We start from the raw sequence: 15,497 nt of genomic DNA on the forward strand, positions 1-15,497 counted from the left end.
TACTAGGTGCTTTCAGGTCACAGCGTAGGCCCTCGATGCTGTGCTCCAGTCGTTGAAGCTGCTGTACCACTTCACGTTGGGCCTGTACCACTTCCCGTTGCAGCTCCAAATTCTGGCGCTGGTAGTCTTCCATGTGCACATTCTGGTCCAGCAATTGTGTGGAGAGGCGCAGTAGCTGCCTCCTCTGACTGGATGGCCTCTGCTGAGGAGGTGCCCCCCTTCTGCATCTTCTTCAGCTTCTTCTTCAGTGCCACCATTGCCAAAGGCTGCGGCTGGTGGAGGGAGAGCCTCTGCTGTGGGTGGTGGAGGGAGAGCCGGCGCTGCTGCTGCTGGGTCCTGTGGTTCCACCCCATGGTCCTGTTTGCTTTCTTGTGCAGGCCCACTGGTTTGCTGCTCTGTTTGCTGGGGCTGGTGGCCACTAGGGCCAGCTTCTTCCTCTGACTGGCTGTCATCACCTGCATAGCAAAAGGGGAGGAAGTGTGTTGGTCAATAACCCACTTTTGTTTTTCAGCATTCATATAATTAGCCCCACATGCAAAGACCCACCAAAGAGATGGTGAAGAATGGGATTGGCAGGCAAGCCACAGATGTCATTGTACATGGTACAGAGCTGGAGACGAGGAGCGCAGTGTACTACAGAGACTAATGTGGAAGAGAGCCACACAGGCAGGTGGGTAGGAGAACTGTGGAAGGAGTGCAGAGGACACAGTGGCTACAGCACAGAGGTGTGGGAAGGAGATATGCAGAGTTTAGTGATGGGAAAAGAGGAGGGAGTGGAGAAGGCCCCTAAAGCTGTGAAACAGTGGTAACCTACACACACATTGCTGGAAACTTTCCCCCTTCACCCTGCTACTCCTTGTGTCACGGTCTATAATGAATAGTGATTTGTATTGCATGTGGTGTCCTCACTCCTTCCCCTACTGAAGAGCATCACACGGTCCCCCACTTGTGTAAAACAGAGTGTAGTGCAGCACAACAGATACCCCAGCTTCCTAATGGTCAACCTCCCTGAGCACTCAGGCTGTGCTGATGTGTCAAGGGACCCAATACCATGGATCCCCTCCTGGGTCAAGAGCCCATGAATAATGCGCTCGATGGGGGTCATTAACGGTGTCATCTGCTGGGGGGTTGGCACCAGCCTTCTTTCTGACATCACGCCTCAGCCGGCGCCACTTCCGTTTGCAGTCTTCCACATCCCTGCCACAGTGGAAGGCCACGTTGACCTGGTCCCTTACTGCCTCCCATTCTCTCTGCTTTGTTGTAGCAGTCAGCCTCTGGCCCATGGGAGCAAAGAGATGCGTGTGCCTCCTCTGTATTTCCTGTACCAGCAGTCAATTTCAGGGTCGCTGAAATTACCCTTGCGGGTAGTTGGTTGCCTTGGTGCTATTGTACCAATGCAATGCAAAGAATCAAAAATACTGAGAAGGGGGCTTAAATACTTTCCCAGGGACGCCCATGTAAGAATGCGATGGGCGTCCCTGAGATGGGCGTCCTAATTTCGATTATTGACAAAATCCCTAAACATCCCCAGCTGCTCTGGCGATTTGGGCGTCATTTCGATTATGGGTGGGGAACTATGGACGTCCCCAGCTGCTCTGTGTTTTGGGCGTCCTCATTTCGATTATGGGTGAAAATGATAAACATCCCCAGCTGCTCTTACCATTTGGAAGTTTGCATTCCCTTTATTGGTACCTCTTTAAAATGGCTTTCTCTGTGTTTGCACTTTAGAGGTTTTTCTTTAGATTATGGGGTGGTATTTCAAAGCGTTTTAGCTTCAGTAATAGTAAACCTTGTTTTTGCCACTGTATGCTTTTGTACACCTGTTTGTTTTTGGAGGGTTTTTTTTTTGGGGGGGGGGGGGAATGTTTTTGCCAATTCTTTAAAGATAACTGGTGTGTGGGCTTTGTACCTTTCCTTTCCAAAAGTTTCAGACTGGGTGTGAGCTGGTAGCTTAGCATATACTCTGCATTTTCTACATGTGACCAACTCTCCATTCTCTATCCTCCAGGAGCTCCTTGCTGTGTGTGATGTGCTCCCTCACTGCCCCCCATTCTCTCTCTCCTTTGATGAAGCAGGCAGCCTCTGGTCCCTTGGAGCCAACAGATTCTTGCACCACAAGTTCAAGGTAAGCTCATACCACTCAACCACCTCTTCCTTTTCTGCTATGTAGGTGCTAAACAAACACTTCTTGCATCTTGCAGGACAACTGGTCAAGAGGATTGCAAGAGACAGCAGTGGACTGTAATACAGTGGACTCTGAGAGCCATGATTGTTTCTACCCAATTCATTGTACAGATGTCTTGTTCTCTATTGGACACACTCAGTTGTGGTTGCCTGTAGGGTGGGGGAGGGGGATGGGGAGGGGAAGAGGCCCTGAGAATGGATGTGTGCATCCCTCATGGTCAAGGGCGCCCCATTCTCTGTATGTTCTCTGCATTCAAATCTTACCTCTATTTTCACCAGGTTCACAGGTATCCACAGCTGGTAGTTTTTCTCCCGCTTTGCACCTCATGTGTCTCCCCGCTAGGTTCCATCCTTCTTTATGTGGTGAATCCCAGTCCCCTTTCATGACGTGCCCAACCATTCTCAAGGTTGCTGGGGGTGGGGAGGTGGGGAAGCATATATGCACTGAATGTCTTTTCCACATTATTCAACACAGTCCTGCAATCCTCCATGGAACAACAACATTTCTAAATTCTATCCTGCAAACTATTTTCAAGTTGGCCACAGGTGCGTGCCTACCACAACCTTGAGCCCTTAAGTCATGGTGAGGGAGAGGGGTTCTGGTTACAGTTCCTCTTCTAAATTAGCTGCAGGTGGCTACAGCCTGGTGCCTACATAATTCCCCTAGCCTGTGCCCTTCTGTACCTGACGTATTATTATATTGCAACTGTGAAGTAAACATCCATCTAATGCTTTTACTGTTGTTTTCCCTTTTCTCCTTAGCACTATATACCATTGCTGATACATTCAATGTGACAAAGATGACCCAGCTGTTTGTAGCTCCTTCCTGGCCCCTCACCATTGTGGTTTGGTTGTGGGTAAGGGTGTTTGCTGATCAGAGAGCAAACATAGTCTATGCACTACCTATGGTTATCTGCAAGTTTATACTTCACAGATCACTAGTGCTAGACAACATACCTATTATTTACACAACTCTGTGCTGTGGGGCTCTATGGTAAGGGGGGAGAGACTGGAACAGAAATGCCCACCCAGCCCCCCCCCCCTTACCATACAGCTCTGCAGTTTGGAAGAAACAGGTGGCCTTCTATATGACCACACTTATGACACATATGTACCAAAGTTTCTTTGTCACAGTTGACCTGTCATGCCACCCAAATTGCTGCCTCCTCTCACATCAACCCCAGCATTTGATAATACCACATATGTATTGCACAAAATACAGATACAGACCCTGGTAGTTGAAAAAACTGTAAAATTGTATTATATATTAACAAAAAGAATCAGGACAAGATATTGGATATCTTTTTACTATACTTTGGGCGTCCCTGATTTGGGCATTTTGCACTGCAATAATGGAATGTCTAAGGACGTCCATACTATTTTTTTTATTATACCTGCCTCATTTTGGCCTACTTCGCGAGGACGCCCTAATTCATACTTGGACGACCTTTCGAAAATGCCCCTCTTTGTCTCATTAATACATGCCTATGCATTTGTTCAGTCATTTTGTTCTTTCTAAAGTCCAAATATCTTGTAAGGTAATATCTTGTCCTGGTTTAGGAGGAGGCATTCCCTCAATACCAACAAGAGAAACCGGCTTAGGCACTGGAACACCTGGAGATGATATTGAGATCAACCCATTGGGCACAGTCAATGCACCCCTTCTAGCAACTGGACAAGGAGAAGGTAGGCATTGGAAGGAGGTGTTCTTTCTGGTGAGTTTATAGAAGCTCCTTCAGGAGAAGAGGGTACAGTCACATGGCTGCTAACAGAAGTAACATACTTATCCATAGGACCTCGAAGAGGGGGTACTCATGGTTACCACTGCCTTGAAATGAGCTTCCATGTTTTCCCCATGATGTTAACATAAGAATTTGAACCTCAGTGCTCCAAGGGGCTCCCTTGAAGGAAGGCAAATATTCTCCTTCATGGTAATCTCATTGTGGTGTTCCCCAAGTTTCTCCCATCTCTCCACTCCTGTATAGTTTGCGCATGAGCTCTTTTGGATGAATATTGTTGAATCCTGGTGAGCTCATGCTGTCTTACACAGAGAACATTTTTTTCCTGGTCTGGTCAAGGTATAGATTCTATGTTTTTCTAAGATTAATAGCTGTATAAATAGGATTAAAGATTGGTCTGTTAAAGTTAAACTCAAATTGAATGTTGATAAGACAAAGATATAATGGTTCTCACTGGATTTAGTTAATATTCTTTAGGTGATTTTGGATGATGATGGGTTCTAAGTTAATGTTGAAAAAAATTGGAAGTGGTCCTGGATTCTTCATTAACCATGGAGCCACAGATCAATGTATTAATTAGAAGAGCTTACTTCAAACTGAAACAATTACATTTATTGAGATCTTATTTCTTACAGGATCACTTTAGGATCATTGTGCAATTAGTAATTTTATTGGATTATGGAAATTCATTCTATCTTGGTTTGTCTTCTAAGCTACTTTCTAAAATCCAAATGATTCAGATTTCAGCTGCAAGGCTAATATTTCAGAAAACTTGGATGGATCTTTTAACTCCTTTGTTATATGTGTTGCACTGGCTGCCTTTGAAGTTCCAGATAGCTTTCAAGGTGCTGTGTTTGGTATTCAACTTTTTGGATGGAATTTGCCCTGAAAGTGGATCTCAGTTGGTGAACTTGCTAAAATTTAGGACAACCTTTAGGAGATGCAAATACTTGCTGTTATCTTTTCCCTCAACTAAAAACATAGAGCCCCTTTTATCAAGCTGCGGCAAAAGGGGGCCTGCACTAGCGTTGGTGAGTGTTTTTCGTATGTGCTGAGGCCCCCTTTTATCGCAGTGGGTAAAAGAGAAGTCTTTCTTTTCTGCAGGAAATGGCCATGTGGCAAGTAAAGCATTTATTGCATGGCCATTTAGGGGGGAGCCCTTACCACCACCCATTGAGGTGACGGTAAGGGCTCCCACGCTAACATGGCAGTATCCGGGCAGTGCGTGGAACTGCTTGATTACTGCCAGGTACACTCCAGCTATGACAGCGCACTAGGGGTAGGAACTGTTTAGCGAGTGTTAAGCCCCTGTTGGGCTTACCACTGCTTAGTAAAAGGGGCACATACTGTTTAAAGCTACATTTTCTAAATCTTTTTTTCTTTGCTGCTGTTCACCATTGGAATAATCTTCCTTCATAATTATGCTCAATGAAAAGTTATTTTTTTTATTTTGAAAACTCATTTATTTATTAAGTTTGGGAGGGTTATGATTTTGCATTTCTTCGTATTCCTTTGTAATTCCTGATGATTGTTTCTGCATATAATTTTAATTGATGTAACTTGCCTTGAATCTCATTTTGGGAGAGTTGGTGAGAGATAAGTCACCAATAATATAACATAACATAACATTTGTCATGCCCCTTCAGCACATCCTGCGACCGCATGCCACAGAGGCTTCTCAATTTTAAGTTGTTTCATTGGTACCTATGATTGACATCAGTCTTGTGTGCACAAGTCCTCCAAGCATGCCAGAAAGTTGTTTTTTTTTTTTTTTTTTTTTTGGGGGGGGGGTCTCAGAAGGCAAACTCACTCTCCCTCATGCCAGAACCTTCAGATGACAATTGGGCTCCAATGAGTCCATAGGGGCTGTTCAGTTTTAAGGTGTTCTAGTGGCACCTATGATTGACATCAGTCTTATACGCACAAGTTTCCCAAGCGTACCAGAAAGTTCAGGGGCTTCCAAGAAGGCGTCCTCACTCTCCCTAAAGTCCCATGGTCCAGAAACATCATTTTGAAGCTTAAACACATAGATGGCAATTCTATAAGTGGATACCTCCTTGTAGGTGCCCTAATGCTGCATGGGTATTGCCTATTGTACAATGGCATCTGGGTGCACAAATTCTGTTATAGAATACTAGCATAACCTGGCATCAGGGTGCCGTAAGATTAGGTACCACAGTTACACCGGCCATAAATCTGGAATAATTGTGGGCCCCTAAATGCAGCAAGGGCATGGATAACTTACTGCAATCTGTAAGTTATATGCATTACTTGGAGCCCTGCCCACATGTACAGCCCCTTGAATGTGTGATTGTACTTATGTGGGCCCTTATAGAATAATGCTTAGGATGCTAAATGTCCATAAGTGTTGATGTTTGCCATACATACATTCGCAAAGAGATGTGTAGCCTTTGGCGTTTACTTAAAGAATTATCCTTACTGTTGCCAATTATTTGCTTATGTCATGTGAGCCTTGAGGAGAAGCCTAATGATTAGTGCAGTGGGCTAAGAACCAGGGGAACTGGCTTCAATTCCCACTGCAGTGTCTTGTGACTCTGGGCAAGTCACCTAACCCTCCATTGCCCCAGGTACAAAATAAGTACCAGTATACAATATGTAAAAAACACTTTTGATTGTAAGCACAGAAAGGTAGTATATCGTTGGGTGTGTATATAGTTGGATGTGGCAGGGAGAAACTCTTCATGGCTGGATAGATAGAAAAGTTTATATATATTTGGAGGGAGAAAGTTGTTACATAGCCAATAAATATTTGTTTATTTAAGAAAGCGATTGTCAACCCAGTTCTTGGGACACACCTAACCAGTAAGGTTTTCAGGATTCCCACATTTACATAAAACTTAAAAATATTGTTAACAGCATAGCAATAATAAAATGACCAAATGTAATACAATCAATGAGGTTAACGTGGAGATGGCAAATTGGATTCTAGTAATAGAAGTAGCATGATATAGTATCAGAAACATACACAATTAATTACACTGTAAAACAATAATATAACATAAATATGATAAATATTAACAAAATACAAATGATACAATAATAGGCAGCATGGAATAACATTCTTATGACATAGATATGATACATACAATAGTCATGATACATAAAATGAAGGTAGTGCATGCAAATTTATCTCAACAGTACTCTTGGATAGCCTGAAAACGTGACTGATTGCATGTTTATTAAGGACTGGGTTGAGAACCCCTGTTCTAACAAATAAGTCTGATTTTTTTTCCCATTGTGTTTTATCAGATGCAATGACCTTAGATTTTGAGCCCATTAGGGACAGAAAAGTAACTGCAAAAATAGTATATGTAAACCACTTTGACTGTATCTACAGAAAGGCAGTATGTCAAGTGTGGAATATATATAAACATAAATGCTATGCCTACTGAAGAAGTCTTGACTGGAAAAGACACGTATATTCCGGGATTCTATATGTTGTATCTCAATTTCCATGTGGAAATTGAAGCGTATTCTTTGACAGTATGTGTAACTTAGGGGCTTTTTTACTATGGTGCACTGAAAAATGGCCTGCGCTGGTGTAGGTGTGTGTATTGGATGTGCTCAGGTTCATTTTTCAGCACGCCTGCAACAAAGGCCTTTTTTTTGGGTCGAACATGGCCTGAAACCTTACTGCCGCCCATTGACTTAGCAGTAAGGTCTCACGCATTAACTGGGTGGTATTTATCATGGTGCGTACACTGCCGATTATCACTCGGTTAGCACCATGCAGTAGAAAATAAAAATTATTTTCTGCCACATGCATTAGGCACACGTAAAAATTAGAATTACTGTCTGGTGCACATGATAGCTGGGCGGTAGTTCTAATTTGACTCACTTAGTAAAAGGGCCCCTTAATTGGTTAACTAGCTAATCAGCGTTGCCAATTGGACGTTAACAAGCAATTATCAGCACTAATTGGCATTAATTAAGATTTACATGCACAGCTTGCTAAGTGTATTCTGTAAATTCTAAGCTGTGTAGTTGAAAAAGGGGCATAGCCATGGGTGGGACATGGGCATATCTAAAATCTATGCGCTTTGTTATAGAAAACACTCGCTCTGCCCCTAATTTAGGCATGGGGATTTATGCCAAGTAAAACATGGTGTAAATGGTCGTGACTAAATTTGGTGACGTGGAGAGATGCTCGGTATATTCTATATACTGCACAGAAATGTAAACCCATTCTATAAAATATAGGTGTGCTTTAGAGAATATGCCTAGACGTACTTTTCTTCCACATAGAATTTTCACGCACCATATATAGAATCTAATCCAAATGGACATAGTCACAGTTTAATAAAATCCTCTTCTAAATATACTTAGTGCATAATTTGATTCCAAATAAAAAAAGCTTTGGCTTTTACCTTTGCCTGCATGATGATTAAGCTCTCTTTGTACTTTTCCCCAAATGAAATAGCTTTTGTTTTATTGTCTATTTGATGACATGTTTGCATTATTGTTATGTAGGAGGACTATAGTTACTTCTCATTTGCAAAATAAAACTCATGTCCTTTTCCTTTGTTGTTAAAAGTTCCATTTGAACACCTGGTCCTTCAGCTTGTCCTCTCCAGAAAAGCCGATTCCATTTCTAGAAATGAAAACAAAGCATGTTTGGCAGGGTCTCGTGGTTAGCTGTGAATAAGGGTTATTTTACCCTTTTTGGAATAATGACTACTTCCAAAAATATTGTGCTTGAAAGGTTTAGACAAATCGCTATTTAAATATTCTTAAAGAAAGATGTATGTAGAGTCGTAAAGCGTATCCGGTACAGAGATCTGTTTGGACAAATTTAACAAAGCAAAGCATCTTAAAATCATTTTATGACCCTTTTACTAAGCTGTGGTAAGAAATGACCTTACCGTGTCCTAATGCGGGACTTTTCCATGGGTTAAGACCATTTTTACTGCACCAGTATAGGAGTCCATTTCTCTTTTTTATTTTTGTCAGGCCTGTGCTAATTTCTCTCTCAAAAATATTAGGAGTCCTTTTTACTAAGCTGTGGTAAAAAATAGCTTAGGGTACCCTTCCATGAGTTTTTCTTGTGCACTAGGGTAATTTTTATCACAGCTGTAAAAATGACCTTTTTCTATTTCTTGTATTAAGGACCATGCGCTAATGTTGTAATTAGCATGCTGCCATTTAAAAAATTAGCATGTGTGCACTTACTGCCACCGAGTTTGAAGGTGGTAAAGGCTCAAGCGCTATTACTGCACTAATTGGTTGGCACATGCTGCTATAGCTGCGCTGATTAGCGCAGGAGCACCCACTCTCTGCCCCCAGACATGCTCCCTCAAAAAAAATGAGCATACAGTTAGGGCCAAATTCTATATATGGTTCCTAGAAAGTCCATGCGGAAATCATTTCTGCCTATGTATTCTATAAGCGGCGTCAAGATTTAGGCACGGTATATAGAATACGCTTAGTTGATATCACAGCGCTTAAAACTACATGCCTCCATTTACACCAATGAAAATGTGGCATAAATCCTGGCATATAGATTTAGGTCCAAACACAAACAGAGGGATATGTCCTGTACTCAGAGTACGATAATGCTTAAATCCAAATCAAATAAGTACTCCACTCATTACTTCTAATTACATTAATACATTATTATTGGCCTAGTGGTTAGAGTGGTGGACTTTGGTCCTGGGGAACTAGGTTCGATTCCCACTGCAGGCACAGGCAGCTCCTTGTGACTCTGGGCAAGTCACTTAACCCTCCATTGCCCCAGGTACAAATAAGAACCTGTATATAATATGTAAGCCGTATTGAGCCTGCTATGAGTGGGAAAGCGCGGCGTACAAATGTAAATAAAACAAAAAAATATTCAAATATTCCTAACAAAACAAAGCCACCATACAACTCTCTTTCACATGTCATTCACATCACCACCCGCTCAGTCCAAACGTATGTAAATATTGCACATATAATGCTCAATATACATAATAGTTTTAAACTGTAGCAAAAGATGTATCTCACAAAACATGGGTCCTTTTCCGCCAATGATATCCAACTTCAGTCACTGTTTTTCAACTGCCATCACTGTCATTATAACAACTGTGTTCAATTGCTGCAGCTTGCAGCTATTATTTAGTTGTTGTGGTGGATCCGCTGCACATGCAAACCACATCAATATCTCCTTGGTTAACGAACTAACCCAAATTTGCGTGTGATTCCTGGGTTAGTTCGTTAACCAAGGATCCCAGATGGTTGCGTATATTAGTTCCTCCTGATGAAGAAACTCACGAAATGCGGTCTCACATAGGGGAACTAGAGGAATTCAGGTGGAATTGAAGCTAGGACATGAGAGTGACCGTTTTATTTGTGGCTACCTGTACAAGCCTTCTCATGTCGAGCAGCGGACCCACAATGAGAAGTCAAATAATTGCTGCGAGTTGAAGTAATTGAGCACAGCTGCTACATTGAGACACATTGTTTATTCCATACTATCATACTTGAAGACTTGAAAAGTTTTTTAAACATCGGAGATATTGATGTGGTTTGCGTGTGCAGCGTGATCCACCACAACAGCTAAATAATAGCTGCAAGCTGCAGCAATTGAACACAGTTGTTATAATGACAGTGACGGCAGTTGAAAAACAGTGACTGAAGTTGGATATCATTGGCAGAAAAGGACCCATGTTTTGTGAGATACATCTTTTGCTACAGTTTAAAAGTATTATGTATATTGAGCATTATGTGTGCAATATTTACATACATTTGGACTGAGTGGGTGGTGATGCGAATGACATGTGAAAGAGAGTTGTATGGTGGCTTTGTTTTGTTAGGAATATTTAAATATACAATAATAAATGTATTAATGTAATTAGAAGTAATGAGTGGAGTACTTATTTGATTTGGATATAGATTTAGGTGCAGAGGGCCATATTCTATAACAACGCGTGTCAATTTTGAAATACCCATTTCCATGCCCATAACCATGCCCCTTTTTGCCTGCACACATTAAAATTTAGGCGCACTATGTTACAGAATGCACATAGGGAATTCTGTGCGTAAATTCTAATAATTGCAATTAGTGCTCATTATTGCTCGATAAGTGCTGTTGACAATGCTGATTGGCTTGTTAAGCCACTTAACTTGCATGCATTGTTACAGCATATGCTTGGATTTGAGCTCCCAACTCTAGACACTCCATATAAAATCCAGGGATTAACGTACACACATTTGGCACTTACCACATGGTGCCTGAGCGTGTCCTGTGGTATGCCATTTTAAGCTGTGTTAGGCACATTAGTAACTAATGCAGCTTAGTAAAAGGGCCCCTTTATATGGGAGCACTTACCACCTCTTGTTTATGCCGTTTTTTGACATTTTTCTCTTTTGAAAATGAGCCCTATAGTATCAGAAATCTCATTAAAATTAATCGAGTTCCAGAAAAATGAGCTGTCACTTCTCTTTCTAGAAAGGTAACAATTTATTCTTAATCTGAATATATTTTAGATTTAGATTTTATTATTTATAACCCACCCTTATCCAGAGTGAGGTACAAAATACACTCATAATACCCACATAAAAGAAAAAAAACAAACAAACTACAAGAACAACAAAAAAAATCCATAGTCAGAAACCAATTTTTTAAACATTTGGTATGCAGTTCATCGGCAGTGCATTTAAATTACAAGGGGGTGTGTTGGAGGTGGGATTTGGTCATTCCTAACAATTGGACATTTTTCTGTCATAATGGAACAAAACAAAAACACCACTGGAGGGATTAAGGCATGACCCCCCCCCCCCCCCCCCCCAAAGACGTGAAAGAAACATTACATACCAGCATCTATGACAGCCTTAGATGTTATAGCCAGTCCTATTAGATTAGCAAGCAGGTCCCTGGAGTAGCCTAGCAGATGGTACTGTAGAGAGGGGAAACCAGGCCCATATCTCATTCTACCTGTTTCACTTGTGGTGGAAAGTGTGAGCCCTGCAAAACTCACTAAAAACCCACTGCACTTACATATAGATGACACCACAGCCATAAGGGCTATTGTAGTGGTGTACAGTTGGGTACACTGGGTTTTTGATGGATTTTGGAGGGCTCACCATAGTAACAGTGAGAGGCATACCTGGTAGTTTTATGTGAATTCCCTTTAGGATGTTCCACTGTTCTGCTGGGATGTCTGTGTGGTCAGTCTACAAAGAATGCTGGCTCCTCCTACATCCCAATGGCTTGATGTTGTGTGTTTTTCACTTGAAAGTTTTTTTTCTGAAAATGGTCCAAAAACATCTAGCAAATGTCCATTTTTGAAACAAAAAGATAAACATTTTTCAGTTTCAAAAATTGCTATATTAGCTCCTTGAATTTGGGATGTTTTGAGCAAAATGTTCAGTCGGATTTAAATATCATATCGAAAATGCCCCCCATGTAACTTTGTAAGTCTAAGTGCTTTGAAAATGAGCACCATGGTGTGCATATAGATCAAACACTTTCTCTAGAACCAAAGTTGGTCAAAAAATCTTTTCATCAACTGAGGAAATTAAGACGGATCTGGAAATTTGTTAAAGAATTCAGTTTTAGGCTGTTGACTCAATCTTTAGTATTATCTCTGCTTAAATATTGTAACATTATTTTGTTAGACTGGCCTAAATTTATGAATAGAATTTGCAAACTATCCAGTACACTGCCTTAGATTTTTTCCCACTCCAAATCTGAATGAATATCACCTTTTCTAATTTGATTACATTGGCGTCCAATTGAAGCCCAGATTCTGTTTAAATTTTATTGTATGCTTTTTAAGATCTGATATGGCTTAGCTCCTGCATATATTTATGATAGTATAAGTTACTTAAGATCCAACTCTCTGTATTCATTCCAGGATTCTTCTACATTTGTTTTTCCTGATCCTTTTTCCCTTCCTAATCGCTACACATTACTAACTGTATCTGATCTGATATACTGAAATGACAATGTTAACAAATCTATGTAAGCCACATTGAGCCTGCAAATAGGTGGGGGAATGTGGGATACAAATGCAATAAATAAATAAATAAAATAAATAAATAAGATTTAAAAAAAGTATTTAACTTTTTTTTATCTTACCAGGTGGCAACACACTGGAAGAGATTATCTTTTCATATGCATTTCATTTCAAATTATACCTGGCACTAACACAAGTTAAGTTACCTTAATCTAGCATTACCTAAGTCACTACAGGGTACTTAGTGATGAAATGCAAAACATGCAAAGCTATGGCCCAATGCTCCTGGGCTGCACCTTAAACAGTCAGATGGAGCTTTCAACCCCCTCTGATGCACACCTCTACCCCTGATCATCACCTCAACCCTTGATCCAGATCCCAACCCTCTGGTCATCACCTAATCCCCTCCCCCCCCCTCCCCTCACTCATCAACTCATCACACTCAATCATTACCTACCCCCCTGATGAGTTCCTCATCTCCCAAAAGAAACCCTCCTGTACCCCCTAAGTCTACCTAAACAGGTCTGTGGTGGTTAATGGGTCCCCAGGCAGGAGTAATCCCTAGTGCCTTCAGCTAATATGGTGCCCCCTAGTGGCAGTACTACAACACTATAGCTGGGGATGGAATTTGGAAGGAGCATGAGTGGTGTGCACATGTAAAATGTTTAATTTTTGTCCTAAATCATATAATTAAAGCCCACCCTGTATATAAAATAAATAGGAGGAGTGGCAAACCACAACAAAATCATAACCAACTCTGCAAAAGGGCCAGGTAGAAAATAAAATTCAGCCTTAGAACTGCATCCACCGGAATAGTGAGACATGCTAATGAAAACGCTATTATAACTGGCAATCATTTCTGCTCACATTACTATCATCACTCTCCTAGTCTCCCAGTGTACTGTGATAAAGAAGTGATAAAACAAAAATCAATTCTCTATTAAAGTCCATTCTCCTCACATGTTTATACAGGCTGTTATAACAAGATTATACCCTAGGTTCGATCCCACTTACATTTCCAAAGTCATCGTTCCTGGTCTATGGCATAATAATTCACTGTAATAAGAAATGAACAGAGAGCACTGGAACATACCTAATCAGTCGATGTCTTTTTATGCTAACCTTTAAAAAAAAAGCATGAACATTTACACCAGCTCTAGAGATATTGTAAATATCCATGCCTGCAATGCAAATGTGTGTTACAAATACACTAGCATTTTGAAAAGAAAGTAGGCATCTACTTTTCTTTATAAATGTCACGGTCACCCTGGTGCTCCCTTACCTCCATGTCAGGGCTGGATTTGGGTTGATGCTGCTCAGGCCCGCCCTTCACTGACATCATCACCCTGGGCCTTCTTCTGCAGTTGCTGCTCTCTGCCTCTTTGCCTTGCAACAGGTCGTCCTGGTTCCAGCTGCCCGCTCAGTTCAGCTTCCAGCCCTGGTTCCAGCTTTCAGCTCAGCTTCAGCTTCCAGCCCAGGTTCCAGCTTCCAACTCTGCTTCAGCTACCACTGCCCTGGTTCCAGCTTCCAGCACAGCTTCAGCTTCCAGTTCTAGAATCTGCCAATCTGGTAGAATTCACCATTCCCTCTGGTATCCGTTTGGCTCCCCACCAAGGTATGACTGCAAACCCAAGACTTGTAGAGGGTTCATTAATCAATGTTTTATCATCTTTGAACTTCAGGCAAGAGACTTTCCAATGGATCAGGCTTTTCATGACTTACTAGTAAAAAAGCCCGTTTCTGAGACCAATGAAACGGGCGCTAGTAAGGTATTTGCTTTCTGCAATTAATGTGTTGAATGGGATATTTAGGATAATTGTGTTGTCATGGTAATGATTAATTACATTTTTGTATTGTGTGTAATATATATATTTTTTAATTTGTTTTTTTGTTGTGTTGGTTGTTATGTTATTGTATTTGTAGGATTTAGTAAAAGAGATTGACAAAGTAGTTTGTGCCACAGTTTTATTCATATGTGTGTGTGTGTGTTTCACAGAGATAGTTTGTGTGTGTGTGTGAAAGTGAGAGAGGGTTGTGTTAACTTGGAGGTTGGGGGTGAGTGTCTGTGTTTGTGTGGTTTTGTGTGTGTGTCTCAGAATGGTGGTGGGGGGGAGGAGGGGGCGGGGTGGTGAAATGAGAGGATGTGACGGGGAGGGAGGGAGTGTCCATGTCTCCATGTTGCGCATCAGTGTTGGTGTGTGTGTTTTGGGGGGTTTTGGGTGTGGTGGTGGTTGTGTGTGTGTGTGAGAGACAAAGATCTCTTGTCACAAAGATATTTTGTGTGTGTAGAGAGAGTGAGTGTGTATGTGTGTGAGTGTTTTTGTGCGTGGTTTTGGGGTGGAGGGGTGTGGTGGTTGTGTGTCTGTGTGTGAGAGAGTGAAAGATCATGTGTGTCACATTGCTAGTGTGTGTGTGTGTGTGATAGTGTGAGTGTGCGTAGGTGAGAGAGTATTGGGCGCACAGGGTGTTTGATGGTGGATGTGTGTGGTTGTGTGATATTGTGTGTCTGTCTTACAATGACAGAGGCGCTGGGTGTGTTGTGGGGTTGTGGCAGGGGGCTTGGAGGGTGGTCAGTGTTTTTTGGGGGTGGGGGGAGTGGGTTTTGCCCGTAGTGTGT

Source organism: Microcaecilia unicolor, chromosome 2, assembly GCF_901765095.1.
Source record: "Microcaecilia unicolor chromosome 2, aMicUni1.1, whole genome shotgun sequence".
Classification (NCBI taxonomy): domain Eukaryota; kingdom Metazoa; phylum Chordata; class Amphibia; order Gymnophiona; family Siphonopidae; genus Microcaecilia; species Microcaecilia unicolor.